General features: G+C 34.0%; 1 long non-coding RNA gene and 2 pseudogenes across 12 annotated transcripts; 1 reads left to right on the forward strand and 2 right to left on the reverse strand.

Annotated features, from left to right (window-relative positions):
* Nucleotides 1-5432: 5432 nt before the first annotated feature.
* Nucleotides 5433-15543, reverse strand: LOC147400514 (UDP-glycosyltransferase 92A1 pseudogene; annotated as a pseudogene).
* On the forward strand, nucleotides 6689-14744 carry LOC147400515 (uncharacterized). Of its 12 annotated transcripts, none has more exons than XR_015179388.1 (8): nucleotides 6689-7085; nucleotides 7181-7375; nucleotides 8621-8695; nucleotides 11691-11884; nucleotides 12842-12908; nucleotides 13073-13156; nucleotides 13276-13367; nucleotides 14258-14744. It is a non-coding gene; the product is annotated as an uncharacterized LOC147400515 (long non-coding RNA). The 12 variants fall into 12 exon arrangements; XR_015179387.1 differs by having other exon boundaries at nucleotides 11718-11884; XR_015179385.1 differs by having other exon boundaries at nucleotides 7181-7268.
* Nucleotides 15544-20356: 4813 nt separating the features above from the next.
* On the reverse strand, nucleotides 20357-21941 carry LOC147400516 (UDP-glycosyltransferase 92A1 pseudogene; annotated as a pseudogene).
* Nucleotides 21942-25661: the final 3720 nt, after the last annotated feature.

Genomic DNA, 25661 nt, shown 5'->3' on the forward strand with positions numbered 1-25661 from the left:
AAAATCAGAGAGATTGTTGGGAAAAAGAGGAAATATATAGTGGAAATGGGAGAGAGAGAGAAGAGAAGAGGAAACGAAGAACTTACCGCCAATTTTGAGATCGTGAAGGTGCCAAATTGAAAATGCTTTGATTCTTCATCTCTTTAATGGCGTTTTGGAAGAATGAGCCTCGATTTAGGGTTTCTTAGGACGGTTCACAAAATCGCCATCAATTTTCGCTATTAAAAACAGCTCAATCGATTGTAGATTTCGTTTCTTCCATCTTCAGAGGCGTTTCTAACGGAAACGCCTTCTATTCATCAGATTCTCATCGTTCTTCGAGGGCGTTTCCAACGAAAATGCCCCTAATCGTCATTCTTTGAGGGCGTTTCCAACAAAATTGCCCCTAAATTGTTCGTTTTGACGACGCTTCGTAGAACCACCCAAACAAAAAGCCTTTTAAACCCCTCTTTTTTGTAGTGCCTTGAAAAAAAAGACAACCTATTAATAATGACATTTTCAATATTGTATTTTATCTTTATTTAGAAAAAAACTAACCTATAGGAGGATGTGGAAATTGTAATGATGGCTTCGTAATAGTATCGAAGAACACGCGAGAATCATTAGCTGATCCTTCCTATCCAGCTACGACATGTGTAAATGTCATATCAAAAGCACAAGTGGCCATAACATTTTGTGTTATGCCTTTGTGTCATCGAAATCTATTTTGATGCATGAACGGGATATGTGCACTGATGTGAGTCCCATCGATCGTCCCAACACAGTCTTTATATTTACATAATTCAAATATAAATAATTATATTTGACGTTATTATAAATAATGATAAATGAAAGAAATCATTGAGAAAATACATTGAAATATGGCCAATATCTTTCATTGGTTCGTATATGCATAGGGACTTCGTTGAGATTAGGAGGAACGATAAAAAATTTTGAAATTTCAATTAAGCCTCTAAGAACTACATGAAAATATTTGTTAATAGTATCTAATGAATGCTTAAAAGTAGCCCTCAATACCCTATGCCTTTCATTGTGACCCACGGTATAAACAAACATTGCAACTTGTTCTTGGATCGAGATTATCTTTTTGTCTTTTATCAATCCCCTATCTTCTAATATGTCACACAAATTTAGGAAAACATGTCGTTCCATCCTAAATAAATCATTGCATGTATTACCAAGTCCATCAATGATGTCACGCACATAATCTGTTCAAGTATAACAATAATTCCTATGTGGTTCTTTACAAATAAATGTGTCTACGTATTGATGTATCGCAACAATGGCACCTGTTACCAAAATATCTAATGACAAATCATCATCTACAGTATTCACGTCGTTAACTTCATCATTATTGGACATATCATCGTCGGTTGACGTACCATCATGGGTGGAAATATCATCATTGGAATCCATAAGTCTGTATTAGTACATAAGTAGAAATTATTCATTTAAAACTACAACATTCAAATAATATAGATAATAAAATAAACATGTTTAACATTCACTACATAATGGACATTGTCAATAGCATTCACCACCTAATGAACATATTACACAATTCAAAGAAAATATTAAAAAAATAGACAGGCATTTTCATACCACCATAGGGGTGACATATAGTCATAACCATCAATGAAAAATGGTAATACAAAAAATATATTAAAATCACATAAAAACACATTAAAATCACACACTATTTAGATTGATGAACTTGAGCATCTTCCATTTCGCCATCCAACCACCCAACACGGAGTTCATTTGTTTTCAGCGTGCACCAAATTTGTCTGTACTCCTTCTTCATACTGAATAATTTTAGTGCAAACCGATAACGATCACTATTAGGAATGATTTCTGTTGTTGCATCCAACAAATCAATACACTCCTTAATGCTACCACGTTGTGTAGGTGGTGGGGGTGTTGCACTACTCGCAGTCGTTTTAGATAAAACTACTTCAACCAAACGCTCAATTTGTTATCCCAACATAACTGCATTCGTCATTTTCTGTCGTTTGGAATGTTGGAAATCTATGATACTTTTAGATTTCATACGCGATGGTGCAATAAATGGAGGGATACCATCACTATCAACATCAGGACTAATATCGACAGGTGGTTGGGACTCTGGTGGTTACGTTTCTTGAACAAACGCATCATCATCATCATCCTGAAGCTCGTGCTCAGCTACTCTAGATGACTCAGTAGATGGACGCACACCAGGATTATAAGAGCTTGCAACATATTCTCCAGTAGCATAAGTCCCTCCAAATATTATATCTACTCTTCAACATGTTCTAGTCCGTCATAACGCCATTGTGCATCAGTTTTATTTTTCTACAAAATAAATAAACTTATTTTATAAATTTGAATTGGTAAACGGGATATTCTTATTTGGTAATCTAATTGAAAATTACCTCCAACCAAGAGTTTCACCATTCATCGCTCTCCAATACCTTATTGTTAAGAGCATCATAACCCAGTCCAGTACATGCTTTTAATTTAATCCATCTAATTCAAATACCTTTTGTTTTATCCCAATGATTCTTATGTTGCTTCTTAGTGTAACTAAGCCCCGTCGTTGTTTGAAATTGCTTCATTAGAGATGAATACCCTGATACATTCAATAAAGTACCAGGTCTTTTCCCCTTCTTAACTAATTCCACACAGATATCAACCCAAATCTTATGAAGATAGGGTGTCCATCTTGCGGAATCAATTTTTGACTCTATCTCTTTTGGTTCTGTTATTTTTTGTCTCGGCATCTAACAATTTGATTATTCATTTAAAAAAAAGAAAAGTAATGGATAAGAATAAAGAATGAAAAACGTAATAAAATATGAGTAACAACAATAAGAATCATAAGCAAATAAATAATTATCATAAACAAATATCATCGTAAGTAAATGTTAAAAATATCAAATAACATGCTAAGCACATCGATCCCCAAAGTATCCAATATAAACATTTTCAACAGAATCTAATATAAAATTCATTAACACCCAAATCTTTAAAGCACCATTAACAATCTTCAAAAGAATCCAATATAAAATTCTACTAAATTCTACAATTTTTAAAACACTTTAAACACCATCAACAATAATTCTCTTAAGTTTGGTAATTTTACAAACACTTAACATACAATTCATTGAACCATTCACCCAATCCTAAATCAAAATCAACTTATAATTTAACAATCAAATAAAATATCAACCAATGTCACAAAAATTTAACTTACAAAATAAACTCAATCACAAATTTTAAAATTTGGCATAAGTTATTTGGAAATAATTTCCTATCAATGTCACCAAGGCAAATGATATACGGTTCTATGATTGGGATGTGTGTAAACGTGTGGCATCAGAAAATCATTACACTTTACAAATTGTGTTGATAATATCCCTTCTTGAAAGAATAATGATGAATGCACACAGTCTTCTTACACGGCTTGAAATGGTAAAGTTATAAACTGCTTTTGCCACAATAGATTTAAGTTTATGAATTGTGACAATCTGAGTATCCCACATGGCACACCCAATCGACTCTCTTGACGTGACAAATTCGGGAGTCGCAGATCTGTATGCCTCAACATACACAATTGCACCTCCCCATAAAAAAGTGTATCCAGAGGGAACCATGTATCCAGAGGCATACAGATCTGCGGCTCTTGAACTTGTCACGTCAGTAGAGTTGATTGAGTGTGCCACGTGGGGTAGTCAGATTATCACTACTCTTAGTTTATTTATAGACTTTCTTTATTCTCCCCTCAAGTAAAAGAAAATTGCTCATGCGTAAGCCATGACGTCTTTATATAGAAATCAGCAACAACAACAACAACAACAACAACAACAACAAAGAGATTGAGATTCATGGGTAATTGTAAATTATGAAAATCTTTCATCATGTTTTGGGTCTTAACAGACCTGTTGTTGGTGACTGGGGAGAACATCCCAACAACACTAGAAGGCCCATTTGTACCCAAGACTCAATCATTTCAATCCATCGTTCGAGGCAGTGATGACTTACCTATAGATGATCCAAGGGTTACCAAGAAATCTACTTCCAACTTCCTTGAACAGATTTCTCTAGCCATCTCTTCCCCTACTTCCATGTGGGTCTCTTGGGTTACTGGTATATATATCCCACCATTATATTATATATCAACTCATTCATTTAGTTAAATTAGTAGATAAATTTGTTGAATTGGGTGTGAGTTATTTGTGTAGGAGATGCTCAAATTGGTCCCAAACCCACCTCACTTGATCCTTTAATTCATTAATGTAGTATTAGTAGATAAAATTTGTTAAATTGGGTATGAGTTGTTTGTCTAGGAGAAGCTCAGATTGGTCATATGGTCGCTCATTTTGATTCTTCTACTCATTAAGTAGTATTGATTACCTCACGTTTTTATATAGTTTTCAAAATCAGAACTCATCCGAAATAAAAAGAACTCATCAAGTCGATTTACAGCAAAATCAGAACTCATCCAAAATAAACAAATTAAACAAATTATAAAAAAAACAAATAAACAAATTAAAAAAATAAATAAATAAAAAAATTAAGCATTGAATTAGGAGGAATTGGTAACAATCCGAAGTAAAAAGAACTCATCAAGTCGATTTACAGCAAAATCAGAACTCATCCGAATTAAACAAATTATCAAAAAACAAATAAACAAATTAAAAAAAAAAAACAAATTAAGCATTGAATTAGGAGGAATTGGTAACAATCCGAAATAAAAAGAACTCATCAAGTCGATTTACAGCAAAATCAGAACTCATCTGAAGTCAGCTCCATTTAACAAATTAACAAAAAAATAAATAAATAAACAAATTAAAAATTGATACCTTACCTGATCGTTAATGGCGGAAAGCAAAGGACTCGATTTGCCGTTATAGAAGAGGTGGTTAATCGCAGTCTGTAATGAGACGAGATTTGTTGTCTACTGTTAGGGCTTTTCGTTTGTGAGAAAAAGATGAAAGAGAGAAGGAAGAGATCTTTGCGATAACGAAAGATGAGAGAGTCGATCGTTTGATCGAACTTGCTGGAGAAGATGAGAAACGAAAAATGTTTCTTGATTCTTGTAACATGAGAGACATATGAGATAAGGGAGAAGGATTGATAGTCGATCAGGTTGAAGAAGCTGAGAGAAGCGAGAAGGGTGACAGTCGATCGGGTTAAAGGAGACGAAGTTGAGAGAGAATGGTTCGATTCTCTTTCGATTTTAGGTTAAAACTTGCTTGGAAATTTAACTAAAGATGAGGGGCATTTCGATAATTGCACTTCAACCGTTTTTCGGTAATGAGCTTCATGCAAGAGTTGAACGAAGAAGTCGGCACAGAGAGACTCTAAAAAAGAGCCATTTTAAAACTTTTTTTAAAATATATTGAAGCTAAAAAAACCGAAACGAATATACATCAACTGGCTTTTTAGGCTTAAAAGCTCAAAAAGCTGGCTTCGAAAGCCCAAACGACCAGGCCCTTAGTCTCTCTATGCTTCTTCATACTCAACATTGTACATATAAACTCATCAAATGATCTTGGAGAAGAACCCTTGAAACCTTCATCATCTTCTTTAATTGCATCCTTAATCATCTCCTTAACTTGACAGGCCTTATTCCTCATGTCCTCACCTTTCTTAGTCCCAACCATGACCAATTCAATCACTCTTTCTCTTCATGTTTGATCTCACAAATATTTCCTCTTGCAATCTCAGCACATACACTCACCTCTTCCTCTAGTAATTTTGAATTGTAATATTACTCTGCTGACAATGGTCACCCTATGATCAGGATGCCGTGACTTAGACTCTCCAAGATCAAATTCCAACCGCAATGACTTAGAAACGCCGAGGTAGAATTGTGTGACAAAATTTCCAATTGTGGTGCCCATTTTCGTATTAAAATCCCTCTATTCTTCTCCTTGATTCAATCTTCAAATTCTTCTGGAAGCCATTCTGATCTAATATCCTCATTAACTTCAAACCGAACTGGAGGTCTAACGACCCAAACAAATTTCTTCTCACTAGCCTCCAACCCGATCGCTAATTCCATCATTTGTGAGCTAGAGATGGTGTTCTGTGAACCAAAACACATAAACAAAACCAAAGACGGGAATTGGGTGTTGAGCCAATTGATGTAGTGGCTGAGATCAGTATTTTTGTTGTTTATTAGGGGAAATTGAGCCGGCCCAATAGACCAAACTGGCCGACCACCAGTTTTTCCTTTGAAATAGTCAACCCGGTTCGATCAAGTTCTTCTATGGTGTTAAATAACATTCCATCGGACTTGAAACACAAAGGGAGCTCTCTTTGGAGGTAGAGAGACCAAGAATCGGAACCATCAGCATTCTTGAGATTCGTAGCGAGTTGAGATCGATGAATTTTCGAAACATAAGGAAAACCAAGAAGAGAGAAATAATTAGAATTCGTTGCACAATGAGGAAGATTGATCCAAAGAGAGAAGTACACCGCCATACCACTACGTCATATTGCTGTTTTCGCGACGCCGTAATTGTCTAAAAACGACTGCTTAAGACTGTCGTTAATTGCGACAGTTTTAATCTGTCGTTTAACCGTCGTTTTTACGGAAGAAGTAAAAATTGGGGTGCCAATAGCCATTCTAAATGAGAGAGAAAAACGACTCTCTCACTCTCTGCGGTCTCTCGTTCACTCTTTCTCTCTCTCTCCTCGACTCTCTGTCTCTCGTCCTCGGTCGCTCTCTCGTTCTCTCACACTCTATATGTATCTGTGTCTCGCACGCACTCTCTCTCCACAGCATTCCAGATCTAGGGTTTGTGGATCCTTGTCCTTTCGTTCGAATCCTTGTTGGAAATCTAGCTCTGAAGATCCCCATAGCTTCGAAACCTCCTCGATCTGGCGTTCACCCTTCAAGTTCTCCATGTTTTTGCAAGATCAAACTCAAGAACTTTCCTCATCAAACGGTTAAAATCCCTCTGATTCATCCGGAGACTCAGATCCTTGATGGTGAAGTTCAAACCCTATCTGCAAGTTTCCAATTAAGCAAAACCGATTTGATGGTGGATTCTGATTCCACTACATCTCCTCCAATCATCGCTCCTCTCACATTGGTAAGCTTATCCTCTGAAAACCCTAATTTTCTGCAATCTCTTAGTTCTGAATTTGATTATCCCTCTCTCTTTATCTATCTATACATCTATCTCAGTTGAGATCTATCTAGGTTTCGAGTTCCAGCTGATTCGAGCTTTTCATCTCAGGATCCGATCTGTCTCTTTAGTTAATCTGTTTCTCATGTTTGCAGAAGAAGGAGAATGTGACGCCAATTGGTTCGAAGATCGCTGTATGCTTGTAGCAAAATCAATCTTTGGCTGGCGTAGAAGAAATTCTAAAAGAATCTCAGGTATTCAGTTTATGAACGTCTCTCTGTTTGTGGTTTTTCTTGTCCTTTGTGAAATCTATCTCATGGAAGTTTATTTTGTTAGTAACTCTTGTAGTTGCACATTTTTGTATCAAGTCTGTTCAATATGAATAAGGTCAGGTTTCCTCATCAGACAAGATAGGGTGATAACGTAATAACATGGGCAATGACATACCTCTGTTGTGTTCTATTTGATTTATGTGACATGTTGCTCTAAGTACCCATTTGCAAGAGATTTAGAGTAGGTTTTGAATGTTATCTCTGTATAAATATCATAGCCAATAATTCTTGTACAAATTAGAGCTGATTTGTTCAAAGAATTAGAGTTCTGTTCTTTTGGGATTTCATATTAAGATGAGAGCAAGTATATTATATGCCGCAATTTGTTTCCTTTTGTTTGTGCTAGAATTTTCATATCAACATCCTAACGTACTCTATTTTTCTCTAATAATGCATGCTTATACCTATTAAAAAATAAATAAACAATGAGGGCCCTTTCTATTTACAATTGCTGTAATTTTGGTTCCCCAAAACTTGTGAATTTGGCCTCCATTTTATGTTTGCATTGGTTATGTGTTTCTTTGGGCAGGAATTCTTACATGATAGAAGCTATGGAACTAGGAAATCTTTCATTTACTTGACCGCTAATTATTTTATTTATTTGTTCCATATTATAACATTATGTGTTTCTTTTTCGTCTTTTTCCCTATTTGATTAGTAGATTTAGGTTTGGAAATTTTATTATTGATATTCACTCTAGAATAAAGAAGTTTGTGAATGAGTTTGATATATGGAATTCACGCATAGCTAATTTGCTAGTACCACATGGTTTTGTTCAGAGGTCTTGACTCTCACAGAATTAAACCAACTTAGCAAGCTGGCATCTTCATGCTGCTCTTTTATTTCAGGATCCTTTCAGATGAATGTGTTTTAGATTTTAACCTTCTAGTGACAAGTTGTGTCTAATAATGAGTTTGTAGAATGATTTGGTGCATGGATGGGGATTGGACTTTGTGCTAAGAAGATGTGTTGAGGTTAGTGGATTTTGTTTTTTTGATTCATCTCTTTTACTATAAGCACATATACGCATGAAGCCTAAGCAGATGACCTGTATGTTCCAATCTTTTGCCTTGTTCGGATTCAGACAAGACCGGTGTGTTAAAGGTTGACTAATCAGATAACCCCTTTATGTCTGATTTCACCCCTTAATTTCCTTCATCTAAGCAGCCTGCATACGAGAAGATCGGTGTGGTTGACTCGCAATGGATTGTTCATCAAGTCATACCTTCTCTTGGGAACCAGGTGAGACATCATTCTTGACAAACTTGTAGCATAGTTTAATTGATGTTTCTGTACTTTGTGAGTTGTGTTGAAGATTCTTGATGTAGAACATTATATCCAATTAATTTCTCTGTTTGTGTCTGATGTATTTTTTTTCAAAAAAGCCAAAAACAATACTGATAAGAACATAATTAGTTTTAATTAGAAGTCGACCTTATTTTGTTAGGTACTTCTACTATTGTTCGAATTTATAAAGTAAAACCATTTCCTAGAAGCAGTAATCCCAGCATGTAATGTTCATTGAACACTCAGAAAAAAATGAGAGATATTACAATAATTGTAGTCACTATGATAAGCTGAAATTATGTAATAGTGATTTACCTGTGCATATGAGATTAAACTGGGGTTGAATTTATTCATGTCTTAACAGGACCATGAGTTTATTTACTTATCTATCTAGGATAATGAACCTCTTTTGGTGCATGGTAACGACCATGGCTTTAGTCTCAATATTTAAGATGATACTGCTTGTTCCTTGTAAACAATCTAAACTCAGTTTAAAGATGAAATCTTGTCCCCAAAAACAACAAAGTTATTATGTAATTCCTACTTAAACCTGTATATTTCCAATAATGCATCCTTGGGAGATGTTACATGTAGTATGTGTGCTTTCATGTAGGAAAAGTGTAAAATACGTGTAGACGTCAAAACAACAAAAATCTTTAATTGTTATCTTATATGCATTGCAAAAGCCCAAAATTTTAAAAGTACGGATTTTTCATAAGTGATTCTTATCTTTGCTTAGTTTACTAATAAATTATTCTTCCTGATATTATTTTATTTTTAATTTAATTCGCAATCTAGTAATAAGAATAGTAGTAGAACTGACAGAAAAGACCTCGTGTGGAAGCATGCTTACCTAAAAGAAATAAAAAACACAAATGGTTTCACATGCATATTCTATGAGAAGACTTCTAAGGGTGGGATATTTCGACACAAACATCTTAGTCATCTTCATCGAAATGTATGTTTGTGTGTAAAATTTATCAAAGGTTAAGAATGAGAACATTGCTTGATGGTGTTATCAAGCAGGCATCTCATTTAATATTGCTTTTTTGGGTAGCTTTAAGGATATGATTGAAGCTATTGGTCAATTCAGACGAAGTATGAAGCCTTCAAGATACCAGTAGCTAAAAATTCCTTATCTAATCAAAGAGGTAGCATACACTAATAGTTTGATGGAAAGCCATAAAGAGTAATGGGCATTGATTGAGTGCTCACCTATGTAAGACTGATTGACTGACACAATGGAGAGGGTATTGATAAACTTCTTAGTAAATAACATTCACCTATATTGCAGTTTCAAACTGAAGTCTTATGATTTCACAAGCTCTCGTTTCATCTATCTGAAGTTTTTCACCTCATTTTCTCTGTCTTTCTCTGTCTCAAGGTAGATACCATGTAAGCATCCCCCCCACCACCCAAACCCTTCCCACTTAATCTTCAGTGCATGATGAGTTAAGGAAACCCAAATTAAAGAGTCAATATTTCTTAGGATTGTGAGTTTAGTTGTTCGTTCGTAGTGACCAATTTTATTTCTTTGCTAAAGCTTTTCGTTTCCTTTGTACATTTTTAGGCCTTATTTTAAATGCAAATGAGTGTCAATTTGTGACCCAATCATGTAGCTGCTTGGATTTGATATGAACCAATCATTTTCTAATCCATTAACGGGTGAATTAAAATGTAGATTAATGATGTTATATATTTTATTTAGATATATGATGTATATCTATATTTCATACATATTGTTTATTGAATCTGATTTGATGTAAGATGAATCCAATACAAGTGTTACTAGATTGGATTTAGATCCACTTGTTGGTATAAGGGATCTAATCCAATTCCAAACGAACTCTCATAGCCTAGACACTATCGCTTTGGGTCACATCCGGTTCAATTGAAGAGTTTGCTTGATTCTCTTAATTCATATCATCAGCTTATTATAATGTATGCTACCACCACGTGTAGATTAAAAACAAAAATTACATAGGCTATTAAAAAGAAAGATTTGATATCTTAAAAAAAAAAAAAAAAAAAAACTTTTGGCATTAAGAGCTTTACCCCCTTTTTAGTATGGAGATTTTCTCGATTTATTTTGCTTTTGATCCTTGTTCATGAACATTTCATATATTTTTCTTATAATCAGAATGATTTTGCATTCAATGTTTCCAAAGTGAAAGAACAAGTAATGCAAGATTAATGCTTACAAAGGCAGAGTTATGTAACTGCCCCATGTTTATTAATCTGACATTTTTATAGCCAGTTTGTTTTCTAATGAGTAAAAAAGTATAGGGTGTTCTAAAATTTAGAAGGTTTGCAAGGAACATTTACAGAGGTGTCAATGAAGATGCTGATTCATTGGGCAAGGGAGGTATATTTAACCAATTCTTGTTAGGTTTGGTTGGGTTAGATGGCTTGGCTGAATAGGCACCACTACTCTTGCTGCCATAACCTTCTGTTTTGCCACTACTAATAATAGCGACCACTTCCTCTATAATCTTCGCTACTGCCCCAAAGTCCTCTTAGTGTTCTTTACTATGCTCCACCAGTGCATAATCAAGAATATGCTAATGCTGCTGTGTTGAAAGCTGAAATGTGATAAAATATTACATTGTGATCTTGTATTACTAATCACTTTGGTCTCTTTTATCCAATTCCTATTGATCAAGTCTAAACTATGTTGTTGAATAACGATATCTATGGAAGCTTTATTCTTTTTATTTCCTTTTGTCCCTACAAACTAACTTTATCATTTGGTTTTCTTAATTTGGTTCACAGTATGTACTTTGGTTCACAGTATGTATATGTTCTACAGAAATTATTGATTAGTTAAAAAGAATTCCCATAAAAGTTGTAGGAAAGTCTTTGTTTTTGCTAATTTATTTTTTCACTAGTTTTAACACACATCTTGAATAGTAGCAATTTCCTTTTCTTTCATTATGCTAGTCTCCTTCAGATCTCTCAATAACTGGATCCTATACAGACTTTTCCACTCGATGGGAGACCAAGCTATGACATGGAAATGCATTCTTTTAATCACTTCCACAAATGACTGGAAGGATACGCCCAAAGAGTAATGGAGTAAGTACGTTGGACATCTGGCCATGGAAGTATTTGGTTCCCTGGATGAGGGAGGACCTATTTTCCCGGGTATGTTTTCTTTGAAACTAACTGATTAAGTTGTAGCTTTTTTTGAGTCTCTTTGTTTTTTCAATGCTATTCACCATTCTCTCTTTCCTCTCACAAGGATCTTCAAGTGGTTCTTGAACGACCCATTTCTTACTACCACAATAATCTTCATGGCCAATTACCTTCTATTTTGTTTCTTATATTGGCTGAATTTCAACACGATATCACCATCAGTTTCAATTCTAAAGATAAACTGGCATTATATGTTCAAGAAGTGTTACCATCAATTTCATATTAAGGAATAAAATGCCTTCACATGCTACAAATGGCAGTCGAATTGAATGGGGTTTTTTTCTTTCTTAAATGGGGTATCACTAGTAAAGATAGTGATGGTAAAACAATGTGCAAATTCGTAAAGCTTGAAGCAATAGTTGAAACTGATGAGGTTCAATGTTGCTTAAAGTATAAAATCACTCATCATGGATGAGGTTCAATGTTGCTCTTTCTTAAATTTGGATTCTTGAACCTCTTTTATGTACAGTTTTTAATAGAGTAAGATATTTACCAAGATATGAAAAGAATTGAATATGGATCGTTTCGTGCATTGAATTTCATTTTTACTAACTTAGTAATTGGTTCTGGTTCTTATTTATCGACCTATGTTGGTTCAGTTTTAATTTGGCCCCAAACTGAACGAAGTAGTACCCCAACTAATAGGTGCTTATGCCTCGAGGCACTAATCAGCCGAGCGCCTTGCCTCACACATCAGTGTTTATAAACATTGAATGTAATAGTGCCAAACACAAGAAGCAAAACAGCTCAGTCCCTGAATAAACACATCATATCCCACCTAAGCGACATATACTAAAAAAAGATGAGCCTTTTCCTGTATTCTTCATTATTTGTGGCTTATGTTTTACCAAAACTCATTTTCTGATTGTGGTTTGTGGATGACTTGCAACTTCTTCTGGATGACAGGGAGCTGTCAATTTTGCTCTGATGATGTCCAGTTGATTACAACACAATCACAGATCTCTTCCTTCAGGTATATCTCTCGTATGTAGTTTCTTATGTTGGTTTTATAATATTAGGTTGACAACAGAGTGCTCCCATATTTGTTTAACCATCTGAAAAATGTATTCAAGCTGCTCCAATATTTGAATAACATAGCACTTGGGATTGTTTTGTTTTTGTTGTTTTCTATTCCAGAGAAACCTGATTCGTGAGGCAACAGTCTTTCTGTTGGATGTCCTGAAACCAAATTTACCAGAACATGCATTTCTTCAAACAAAGGTAATTATTTGTTGAAAGAGTTCTTGTAATTCTCTTTAGTTCACATATCTCTTAAACAAAGGTAATTATTTGTTGCACAACTTTGTGAAAAAGCTGGTCTGTATGTCCGTGCCCTTCAGGTATGGCCTCTTGGAATCATCTTTTGTGGTTTCACTCCTCAGCGTACTAGCTGCAGATCCTACATCTGGAAGCAAAGCTTGTCCTCCCTCCTGTAAGCTTTTACTTAGGCACCATATAGAAACAAATGGATTGCTACCATTTCACTTACATGAATGATTTTATTTTATTTTTTTAACTGTTCATTGTCTGTTTTCTGATTTTGATTCATCTGATCTTAATCAAGTTTTAGAAAGGCTTGTAAATTTGCTAGGTTAGCAAGTTATCTTGATTGTAATGTTGCTTGTTTGAATTAGTTGTGATAAACTGACTTGAAAAAAAGCCACTCAAAATTAACTTGCTGATGTTGCATGTACACAGAACCATTCATCTTTTTTTTTCTTGCGACACACCAGAAAAAATCTCTGATTTAGTAGACAATCAGTGTGTGAAATTCGAGTAGTTTTTTTCAAGTCAATTTATCACAATTCTTTATGAAGTTTGGGAAGCAACAAGGAACCAGCCAATATATATATACCTCTCCTTGGTGGGGTCAGAACTGACTTTCTAGAAACATTTGTTTTCTTTGCCAATAATATCAAAACTAATGGAAGAAAATGTAAATAAATCTAAGTTAATACTTATTGAATCCAAAGGGCTGCAAAATGCCTAAGAGAGCAATGTAGGACCACACATGGGTGTGGGCTAAGGGCATTAGCATGTGAAGAGCCTATTTATTATAGAACAACCATGGTGAAAGATATAGCAAGACTGGCTTGGGCAGAGAACAAACGTGTCAGACCTGTGTATAGAAAGTGCTGATAATTTCTATTGTGTACCGTGGGCTCTACTTTGGAATGTATGATTCTCTAAAACCAGTTTTGTTGGTTGGTGATATGCAGGTCAGTAGAAACAGAAGAAATATTAGTATTTTGGTTTTTGTAATTATTGGCTGTATACGTTTACAGTTTGGACAATGTGTGCTATTGTGTTTGGTGATTGCAGGATAGCTTCCGAGCAAGTTTTCTATTGGGATGGGGATCACAATTGGGTCTGAGCTGGCCTCATACCCTATTGATACAGTGCGTCGAAGGATGATGATGACATTTGGAGAGGTTATCAAGTAGAAGAGTTCATTGGCTGCATTCTCTCAGATTCTCAAGAATGAAAGGGCCAAGTCCCTCTTTATGGGTGCTGGGGCAAACATCTTGCGTGCAGTTGCAGGTGCTGGTGTGCTTGTTGGTTACGACAAGCTGCAGTTGATCGTGTCGGGGAAGAAGTATGGATTTGGTGGTGGTGGCAAAGTTCAATCATGTGGCAGCAAAGATGATAATGACAATGATAATTTGGTGGCTAAGTTTAATCAGTAGTTTATATGTATTTTTAGAAACTTTTATGTTTAGATCGTATTGAAGTGAGACTTGAAAGAACGATGTATTTTGTATTTTAGAACCTTTCTTATACCAAATTATTGAAAGAATATTTGCGATGAGTATGATGATCCATTTTTTCAAATTGAAAATTCAGAATTTTTTTTTTTATTATTATAAATTCAGAAAAACGACTGTCTTTAGTAGTCGGAAAAAACGACAGTTTTACGACTGTCTAAAACCGTCGTTTTTTACGATTGTTAAAGACAGTCGTTTTTTCCGACTGTTGAAGACAGTCGTTTTTTTCCGACTGTCCTGGACAGTCGTTTTTTCCGACTGTTTTGGTCTGTCGCATTTTAAAAACCACTCCTTTTAAAACGACCCCCATTCCGACTGCAGGGGCAGTCGGTTTTTTCAAAAACAACTGTCATGGACAGTCGTTTTTAGCGCATTATGACGTAGTGTACTGTAAGCACCACCCGCATTGAAGATTGAATGAAAAATGTTCAAACAATTGGCGATTTCGACGGTCCATCCAAAGAACATGTCAGATATGATGCGAGGAGGGTGATCTTGATTTTGATTGGTGATCTTGAGGATTAGTTGCTCAAAGGAAGGTTTAAGAGATTTGGAGGCGTGAAGGAGGTGTGAGATGAGAGGGTAAGGAAGGACATCTGTGTTCTCTGAGTTGGGTGTGAGATTGTGATCTGAACTACAGAAGGGAAGTTGAATGACGTGTATGGAGGTGTTGGTAGGGAGAGATGTATGGAGTTTGGTGATGTTTTGAGGAGTGTTGACAAAGATGATTGTGTAGTTGGTTTTCTGTTCTAGTTGAAGAGCTAAAGCTAAGAATTGTCTTATGTGACCTTGATCAATGAAAGGAAACATCACCACCACATTTTCTTCTTCTTCTTCAACCATGGTGAGAGAGAGAGAGAGAGAGTGACTTTTAGAGTTTTCCTTTCAAAGGCTGCAAAATAAAAGTTCGCCAAAAAGAGAAGCCTATGTGTGCCAATAAAAGTAGTGATGGTCGATGAATTTAAATTTAATCTGTGAGATTTATAACATGCAAAATCTTTTATTTTCATAACTATTAGACTATAATTCTCAAAGATCAAGAATCATTCATATATCTCAAGAAAGTTATTCATGTTCTTAAGAATTAAAGTTTAGGGTACTTCGGTTGTGACATAATTCAAATTAATAATCCAAGATTATGCTAGAGGTGTGCCTTTCGTAATCCATGTAATGATACGATATGCACAAATCCCCAATTGTATTTCTTCAATTTCTAGACTCACCTTCTCTCTCATCTCTATTTGAATCTGCTAGAGTTCTAGTGATTGATGGAGATCACCACCATTCAAAATCCTAGATGTATGTTGTGCGTTTCTTGCTATTATGGGGTGTCGATCCACTTAAATAGATGGAGATAGAGGTCCTAGATATCCTCTTTTAGTAAGATTCCTATCCATGAAGGTTTCCTACTAAAACTTAAAGAGTGCATCTCTAATTCTAATTATATTGGATTTTGTTCTTTATTATTGACGTCTTTAATATATTTCTTGGGCAAATAAATTACTAAAAATGTGTAGGACAATTGGCCACACAAAATTGGGTTCTAACATCATCATAAATTTTGAAGACTTTTGGTTGGCAAAATGAATATTGTTTCTGTATAAAATTCAATCTCTTTCTCACAAAAGATAAAGGCTAGAATTCAGTGGCTTGTATTGCAAATGGGATATTCGATATCCAGTTATTAGAATGGAAAAATTGCCATTTTGTGAGCCGAATTTATGATTGCAGCTAATTATTCATTTTTATTACCAGAACGTGAATGTGCGAGATCATTGGTTTTTCAAGTGACGAGATTATAGGTTTTAAGGGACAAACTCACTTGTATTTTCCCCAAAAGTGACAATCTCGCTGGTTTGTATAATGACGATCTCGCTAAAAGTAACGAAACCTTCCAGATAGTCACTTGATTCCAATAATTTATGGGCATGTTAAATAAGTAATTTTTTTGTTGAGCGAAATGAGAAAAGTAACTTTTCTTTCTCCTAACCTGCTCAACCCCAAAGAACTCTTGACCTGTGCTTGATTTTCTCTCCCCTTTCCTTTTTTTAAAAAATAACGAAGGAAACAAAAAAAATCTTTTTCTATCCCCTTTCCTTTTGTCCAATTAAGAAGAAAAGGGAAAAAAAAAACTCCTCCAAGGTGCTGATGGCGAGAATCACAGTGATCAATCCTCATCACTGAACTCCTCCAATCTAATGATATTTAGCAATTGTTTTCCAAATATATTAAAGTACTTATTTAGTTTGGTAAAAAAAGGAGTATGTAGGGGATACATTGACATAGGTAATGTACAATATTTTTTTTTTCTAGATGAAGATTGACAACGAAAGTGTCGAAAATGTTGATGATGAATTGAGGGTAGAGGAAGAATTAGAAAATGTTGAAGATGTTGCAAATACGGGTAGAGTTGAGGGTCTAAAGTTTTTAGTGACATTCCGCAAGTTGGGATGTCATTTAATATAGACAATGAAACATTTTTTTTTATAATGCATTTGCAAAGAGAGTTGGATTTAGTAATTGAAAGAAAACGATGTATCATTTACAATGAGATAATAAAAAGAAGATATTTATGTTATGATTTAGAAGGGAAGTACTAAAAAAAAATCGACCCCAACATAAAAGAGAGATGATCGAAATGCGGTTCTTATATTAAAGAGGTTTGAAAAATCCAATAATTTTATAGTGATTGAGTTTCTAGAAGATCACAATCATATGTTTGAGAACCTAGAAAATGCATATATTTTGAGATCCCATCAAAATATAGAAGTAGCTCAGACTAGTCTCATACAAAATATGTGATCACCAGGAATCAGGACGACAGATATATTTGTTTATTTAAGTACAAAAGTAGGTGGGGCAGAGAATTTGAACTTCACACGGTCAGATTGTTATAATCTTATATCTAAAACATGTATTAAGTTCTTAAGTAAAGGAGATGCACAACGTATTTTGGAATATTTAACATGCAAGCAAGAAACAAATAAGTGTTTCTTCTACAAGCTTCGAACTGATGAGGACAATCGGATTTGCAGTAGTTTTGTTGCTGACCCTAAGTCAAGATGCGACTACAAACATTTTAGAGATGTCATATATTTTGACACCAAATACAAAACAAATAACTACATTATGATTTGTATTCCAATTATTAGTGTACTCCCCAGTGGACAAACAATATTATTTGATTGTGAGGCAATAGAATGATTTGTGGTCATCATCAGATAGTTGTGTTCATCATCCCCTGCAGTTATTATAGCTTACTCATCCTGTTGCTCATCGGCTACACCTCTCCTCTTGACTCCTTGTTCCTTATTTCATTTCAAGAATCAGTTGCCTTGGATTGGAGATCGGCCTTATTCTTGACTTACCGCCCAAAGAATCAATCAAACAAACGGCACTATGCCAGAAAAAAGCAAAAATCGAATCGGTAACGGAATCTTGATCAAAGGATCATGTACAGCATCCCCTGTATACGCGATCTACATAGAAAGAAAGAGGGTCGATGTAATTGAGCTTTCCACGCCAAATTGATTCTTAACCACCTCCATATCAAATTAAAAAATGAACCATATAAATATATATATATGGGAATACTAACGTTCCAAGATCTCATTTACACAATAAATACTTGTTTACATTGATTGTCAAATCATTTATTGCAATAAAACATTTAATTATAAAGATTAAAAGCCATTATCATTTATTATGAAAGAGACAAGTATTAATTAAATAAATAAGTATTTATTATATACAAGGACTGATATAGACTTGTCTTTTTTACTAAATGAAAAAATGGAAAGCCATATTATTAGAAAAAAAAGTGTTGGAGATTGCTAATTTCCTCATGAGGCTTTAGACGTTATCATTCCCCTATATATATAAGGTAGCATTAGGTTACCAAATTCCTAGTCAAAGTGTTTTGTCTTATATGGGCTAAAAGTTTTGGAATGGATTGAATTTTTGTGAAAATGATCTTTATGGTGAGGAGATCATCCATACAAAAAATCAGTCAATTTTAAAACTTCTAACCGTAGTTTATAAGTATCGTGGACCATTAGTTTGTAAATAACTTTCAATGAGGTTAAAAGTTTTGGAATGGGCTGATTTTGGTGAGGATGGCCTCTATGGTAAGGAGATCATCCTAAAAAAAAAATCAGCTAATTCTGAAACATCTTACCCTAGTTTATAAGTTGAAGAACCGTGAAATGTTAGCTTTTACCGTTAGTTTATAAACTACTTTTGATAAAGTTAGAAGTTTAGAATTGATTGATCTTTGTGAGGATGATCTTTATGGTAAGGAGATCATCTTCACAAAAAATCAACCAATTCTGAAACATCTTACCCAAGTTTATAAGTTGAAGAATCGTGAACCGTCAGCTTTACCATTAATTTATAAATTACTTTTAATGGGTAAGAAGTTTCATAATGGGTTGCTTTTTGTGATGATGATCTCCTCACAAAAAATCAGCCAATCTGAAACTTTTAACCCACATAAGACAAAACTTTGGATGTTGAGCTCGATATATATATTCTAGATTTCACCTATGCCTACAACACATGCATCGTCTCTTGAGTAAAAGAATAAAAGTAAAAAAAATTAAGTTGGAGGGATATTATTATAAAAAAATTGAGATTAAAGAAATAAAAATATTGAAAATAAGAAAGTAAATCAAAGGGTAAAAGAAAAAATATAGTGAAGTTAACGGTTGTGGAAAACAAATGAAATAAAGTGGATTCCAATAATCTATAATTTGATGGAATGAGTATTATTAAAAAAATAAAATGAATAGGATAAGAGATGAAAAATATTAAAGTAAATTAAAGAAGTAAAAGAGAAAGTATTGTAAAGTTAAGGAAGGGGGTATCATCTTTCCGATTAAGGAGGTAAAAGTAGGAAAAAAAATAGAGTTGAAAATATATTATTAAAAAAAATCAGGATTAATAGGTAATAATAAAAAAAATAATAAAGTGGATTAAATGGGTGAAAGAGAAAATATAGAAAAATTAGAGTTTTGATGAATAAAGAAAATAAAATAAGTCCTATGACAAAGTAGTTTGATAATAGATTTAACCCACAAAACTATAAATGATGGGACATTTCCATCACTCACAATTGTTCCAACCAAATTGTGTTTTATTATATATATATATAGGTCAAGATCCAATATTCTATCCAACGTTGGTAAATATTTTGGAATGGGCGGATTTTTTGTGAAGATGATCTCTCACCAAAAAATGGGCAGTCCATGATTCTTCAACTTGTTAAAGTGGTTTAAAACACTATCGAATGTTATTGGATCTAATAAAATCGATTGCATACGGATGGAGTAAAAATATTAAAAATATTGAATAAAAAAATATGCCCTAGTAGTGAACCTATGCGTATTGAGTCAGGATTGGGGAAATGGTAGAAAACATTGAAACAAATAAGATCAATAATGTTACTATCATAGCTAATAAATTCTCCAATGTTTCAGATATTAAATCAATAAATAAGAAAAAAAAAAAAGACCTTTACAACCTCAAACCCCATTTGATCAAACTCTAGGTTAAGATGGGAAGAATATCATAAGTTTTCTTGACAAGTAGTAATAAGATAAAATTTGAAATTTATTATAACAAAATGTAGGCTAATATAACTAAAAATAGTTAACACATGAAATGGGAATTAATTTAGAAAATAAAATTAGAAACAACATTCGACTTAGAATGTTTCTGAGTCGACTCATCCTACTTTCTAAATATAGGTTCATACATTTTTTTAATTATTGGTTTCTCTATGCTTCTTCATACTCAATACTGTACTAATAAATTCATCGAATGATCTTGCAGAAGAACCCTTGAAACCTTCATCATCTTCTTTAATTGCATCCTTAAGCATCTCCTTAACTTGACAAGCCTTTTTCCTCATGCATTCACCTTTCTCAGTCCCATCCATCATTAATTCAATCACTCTCACTATATCTTCATGTTTGACGTCACAAATATTCCCTCTAGCAATTTCAACGCACACACCCACCTCTTCCTCTAGTAATTTCGAATTGTAATATTGTTCTCCGGAAATTGGCCACCCTATTATAGGGACACCATTGCTCAGACTCTCCAAGATCGAATTCCAACCGCAATGACTCAGAAACGCGGAGGTAGAATTGTGTGACAAAATTTCCAATTGCGGTGCCCATTTTCGTAATAAAATCCCTCTATTCTTCTCTTTGATTCGATCTTCAAATCCTTCTGGAAGCCATTCTGATCTAAAATTCTCATTGATATCGAACCCAACTGGAGGTCTAATGACCCAAATGAATTTCTTCTCGCTAGCCTCCAACCCAATCGCTAATTCCATCATTTGTGAGCTAGAGATGGTGTTCTGTGAACCGAAACACACAAACAAAACCGAAGACGGGAATTGGGTGTTGAGCCAATCGATGCAGTGGTCGGGATCGATATTTTTGTTGTTTGTTAGGGGAAATCGAATCGGCCCAATAGACCAAACTGGCCGACCACCTGTTTTTCCTTTGAAATACGTCAACCCGATTCGATCAAGTTCTTCTATGCTGTTAAATAACATTCCATCTGACTTGAAACACAGAGGGAGCTCTCTTTGGATGTAGAGAGACCAAGAATCGGAACCATCAGTGTTCTTGAGATTCGTAGCGAGTTGAGATCGATGAATTTTCGAAACATTAGGAAAATCAGGAAGAGAGAAATAGTCCGAATTCGTTGCACGATGAGGAAGATTGATCCAAAGAGAGAAGTACATCGCCATACCGTAAGCACCACCCGCATTGAAGATTGAATGAAAAATGTTTAAACGATTGGCGATTTCGACTGTCCATCCAAAGAACATGTCAGATATGATGCAAAGAGGAGGGTGACCTCGATTTTGATTGGTGATATTAAGGATTAGTTTCTCAAAGGAAGGTTTAAGAGATTTGGAGGCGTAAAACAACTGTAAGATGAGAGGGGCAGGAAGTACATCTGTGCTCTCTGAGTTGGGTGGGAGATTGTGATCTGAACTACAGAAGGGAAGCTCAATGAGGCGTATGGAGGTGTTGGTTGGAAGAGATGTATGGAGTTTGGTGATGTTTTGAGGAGTGTTGACAAAGATGATTGTGTAGTTGGTTTTCTGTTCTAGTTGAAGAGCTAAAGTTAAGAATGGTCTTATGTGACCTTGTGCCATGAAAGGAAACATCACCACCACATTTTCTTCTTCGTCAGCCATGGAAAGAGAAAGAGAGAGAGTTTTTCTTTCAAAAGCTGCAAAAAAAAAAAGTTTCGCAAAAAGATAAAGCCTATTTGTGACAGTAAACGAAGTTAGATATCATCATTATAATTCTGTCTTTTCTCACACGAGATAATGACTTGAATTTCTCTCTCCTCCCTTCAATTTTCTTGTTTTTTAAAGAGTTTTCTTTTTCTCTACTTCTCTCGATCCAAATATAGGTCTCCAATGTTATCGAGTAGTAAAATTTTCCAAATAAAAGCAGTGCAGCTGTGTTACATGATGGAATTGACATTAATATTTAACATTTATTATGTAGATTATATTTTATTCTATAATCCCTTAAAGTTAGAAATTAATTAGTTAAGTTTTTATTATTAATTTTGTACCCGATTTAGTTGCTATTTTAGTGTCTGATTTGAGAGATTTTATTTTCTCTTTTTTTCCCCGAAGAATAGTATATAATCTATTATAAATACTTATGATGTTTTATCAATGATAAAATAATAAATTAGAAGATTGTCTTCTACTTCTGTTCGTATATATATATATATATTTAAAGATGAGTGGGAACAAGTTTATTATGTTGGTTTTGTATGTGGATGATATTCTATTAACTAATAGTAATCTTGGTTTGTTGTACGAAACCAATAAATATCTCACTAAGATTTTTAAGATGGTTAATATGGGTGAGGCAACATATGTCATTAGCATAGAAATCCTTAGAAATCACTTTGAAGGATTATTAGAGTTTTCTCATAAAAAATTATATCAATAGAGTCTTAGAGAGATATAATATACAATCTTATTGTAATGGTGACACGCCTATCGAGAAAGGAGACAAATTCAATTTGATGCAATGTCTGTAAAATGATTTAGAAAGAGAACAAATGAAAGTTATTTCATACGCTTTAGTCATTAGGAGTTTGATGTATGCTCAAACCTGTACCAAATCAGATATTAGCTTTGTAGTTGATATGTTAAGTAGATATCAAAGTAACTTGGAGATGAATCATTAGAAAGCTACAAAAAAGTAATTAGGTATTTATAAGGGACGAAGGACTATATGTTTTAGTCATTAGGAGTTTGATGTATACTCAGACCTGTACCAGATCGGATATTAGTTTTGTAGTTGGAATGTTAGGTAGATATCAAAGTAACTTGGGGATGAATCACTAGAAAGTTACAAAAAAGGTTATTAGGTATTTATAAGGGACGAAGGACTATATGCTCACTTACAGGAGATTAAATCATCTATAGGTGATTGAATACTTTGATTCAAATTTGGTGGATGCTCCGATAGTAGAAAGTCTACATTAGGTTTCATATTTCTACTAGCAAGATGAGCTATCTCGTGGAGGAACGTGAAGTAGAGCATTATTGTTTCATTCACTACGGAGGCTAGATTCGTGGCATGTTTTGAGGCCACGAGTCATGCTTTTTGATTGTGAAATTTTATCTCAAGATTTACAGTTGTTGACTCTATAACTGTAGACACCTCATTTTTGCACTCACCTTATTAATTAACTCGTCAACCCGATCGCGACAATTCCCAATGTTAGATGCTTTATTTGTTACTAGATATGTTTTAAAAATTCTATGAGGTATCTTAAACTAACAAAATTGTAGAAACCACACTACGATAGGAAAATATAATCCCAAAAACATAGAAATCATCATTTTACAAACAAAAATAAGCTTTATGATAATAATCACTAAAAATGATTAAATTACCAAAATACTCCTAACATCAAAATATCCTTAGAGCCCACATTACACATTGGAAAATCCTTTCGAACCCATAAAATAATAAACTGAAATCAAATAAACCATTCCGTCAATTTTTACCAAATTCGACAAAATTATGAAAATGCCCTTCATAGGGTCCACAATTATTTCACATAAAAAATTCATAAATAACACAAACCCATAATCCCATTAAACTCCTTACGAAAAATCGATTCCAAAACATTCCAGAATATCGAAAAATGACTTGAAACGCAAAAGTTATCTTTAGGGGTAAAACGATAATTTTTCAATTTTAACAATTTAAAATTTCGAATTTAATAAATAAAACATTAATTAACGTAAAATGAAATCTTAATAAAATTAATTTAAAAATCTGAACAAAGAAAATTAATCAATCAAGCCTTCAGGCAAAATTGTTGATGGTTGCCCTTTGATATTTAGTAAAAGACCCTTCCATCTGGGAGTTCAAACAATTAAAGATATAATTAGGGGGTTCTTCACAAAACATAAAAATATATTCTTTCATTGTACGAAAGATTAAAATATCTAATTTAAAAGACCAAGTCAATCTCATAAGACTCAAGTCGAAACCCTAATCTAAAGAAACCTAGTCAATCAAATAAGACTTAAGTCAAAACCCTAAAAGGAGACCTAGTCATACCCTAATTCTTCCAAAAAAATCTATAAATAGGAGCCTCCACAACCTAATTTTGTAGGTCAAAATAAATCTTAGAAAAAGTAGGTCAAAAAAATCCCCTTAGCTTTCCCTAAACCCTAATTTTGAAGTCCTAACTCCCTTCTTATCATCTAAACCTTAGGTTTTGCAGAAAAACCTTCAAAAACTCCAAAAAAATACCCAGAAATCCCTTAAAAAAATTTAGGAAATACTCAGATCTAAGAATGAGGTACTTCATCTTAGAGATCTGAAGCAGATCGAGTAATGAAAATAAAACGATGAGTATTTTACGATGAGCCATTCTACCAATTCTGAAGGAACAAATCGTTACGATCATCGTATAGGTATATTTTTTTATTTTATTTATTTATTTATTTTATGTATGTTAGCAATGTAACCCTTTTTTGAAAAATAGTTGAGATCAGCGTTTGTCGGGCGGGATTGGTGCCTAACACCTTCCAACCCCGTAATGTGATCCCCAGACTATAATTTTTTTCGTAGATTGGTTATTTTTATTTGTTAGAGTCAATGCTCAGTTCCTAGACCATAATAATTAGGTGGTGATTCCCAAACCTCAAAAATCAAAAGCGGATTCACACACCCAACAGATCGAGGGAGCTTTCAGTGGCGATTCCACTAGGTTTTATTGATGATCAGACTTGAAAAGCCCCAAGTATGGGAAATATTGCCAGAACAACATCGTTTTTTATTTTATTTTTAGTTGTTTGTTTCTTTGTTTATTCTTGTTTTTTATCATTATTTTTTATTCGATTATTGATTACTTGTTTGAATGGTCAATATTTTGTTTTGACACATTTTTTATGGTTCAATCTAGGGTAATTCAGAATGTCCCTAAATAATGTAGGATTTCAAGAAGGTAATGATATGAAATAATAATTGTTAATCCATTTTTTTATCTAGTTTATTTTATATTTTTGGGTTGTATTATCTTCTCTTGACATTATTTAGATTGATTTTTGGTATGTTATTTTGGAGTATCACTTTCTATGATTCAATCTAGGATCATTGTGGGATGACTCTAAACAATGAAAGATTCAAAGTGACATATGAATGGAGGATGGAATGATGGTGGTTGGGGTGAGAGTCATGGAATTTTATTTTTGTTTTAGAAAAATTTTTAGCACGTTACTATGCATGGGTGATAAGTTGTGACAATAAATTATTTGTGAGTGATGTGCTAAGAAATAAAAAAATTATTTTTTTTAATGATGTTCGTGATGAGGAGAGAATTCTAAGAAAAAAATTACAAAAAAAATAATAAATAAATAAATAAAAAATTTCTGTGTGGTGTGC

This window comes from Akebia trifoliata, chromosome 6, assembly GCF_017979445.1.
Source record: "Akebia trifoliata isolate Shusen 1 chromosome 6, ASM1797944v1, whole genome shotgun sequence".
Classification (NCBI taxonomy): Eukaryota; Viridiplantae; Streptophyta; class Magnoliopsida; order Ranunculales; family Lardizabalaceae; genus Akebia; species Akebia trifoliata.